The sequence below is a fragment of the Leuresthes tenuis genome, unplaced genomic scaffold, assembly GCF_036924035.1.
Source record: "Leuresthes tenuis unplaced genomic scaffold, fLeuTen1.0.hap1 SCAF_6, whole genome shotgun sequence".
Taxonomy (NCBI): domain Eukaryota; kingdom Metazoa; phylum Chordata; class Actinopteri; order Atheriniformes; family Atherinopsidae; genus Leuresthes; species Leuresthes tenuis.
The window spans coordinates 11,085,734-11,086,658 of record NW_027325360.1 but is presented as its reverse complement, the minus strand read 5'-3'; positions in this window follow the sequence as shown (position 1 = coordinate 11,086,658).

Here is a 925-nt window from a genome sequence, read left to right as displayed (position 1 = left end):
TGTGAGGGGCCAACAATGGTAAGTGTCTTGCGTAGGGCATCAGCTGTGGGAAGCAGAGCAGGAGTACAGGGCCCAGATGGATGTCAGGGCAGCATCTGTTCTACCTCCTGACTGGGTCTTATCAGGAGAAATGCTGCCACACACACACTGGATGAAGAGAAGAAGGCATTCTCTGCGGAGTTTAAGGAAACAGGCCTGCTTTTGTTTGTCTAGTAAACGAAAGTCGGGTTCCCCATCGGGTCACGCATTTGCATTTCACAAAGTTCTCAGGGTTCAATTTGTGGTGTTTCATTGCATTTGTTTTTACTTCTGGAGGCTACTAAACCCCATTTGGCACACCTTTGTCTTTATATTTCTATAATCTGCCACATGTCAAAATTTGAAATTCCTATGAATTGCTTTTACAATGTGGCATAGTTCAAACATTTTACAGTCCATAAAAAAATGCATCTGCATAGATGCATTAATGCTTGCTTAAGAAATATATGTTTTAAGTATGTGATGTACCAAAATTAATTTATTTTGGTTGATATTTTTCTTTTGCGCAGCAGTTATTGATTTCGACTGGCATTTGACAAACGATGCACACAGTTCTTCCTTTTCCTTCACTCACCAGGTGGCAACTAGGACATATACAGCAGATAATACACGTTATTCCTTTAAAACCAAGACAGAAGCCTGTCTCTGTTTTTGAGAAGAGGGGTAAAGAAATGTGTGAGTGAACACTCATGCTGCTTCTACCTCTGTTTTAATCCGGTTGTGGTCGAGCTGAAAGAGATCAAATTTAGTAAAGTTGAGATAAAGTTTTAATCCCACCGGGCTACATCTGTCTGGTCCCTACATTAAAAAAAGAAAAAAACTCTAAAGCGTTAAAATGAGTGCACACTTGATAGAAGACTTCCTGTTGACTGTTAGCGTTGGTGTG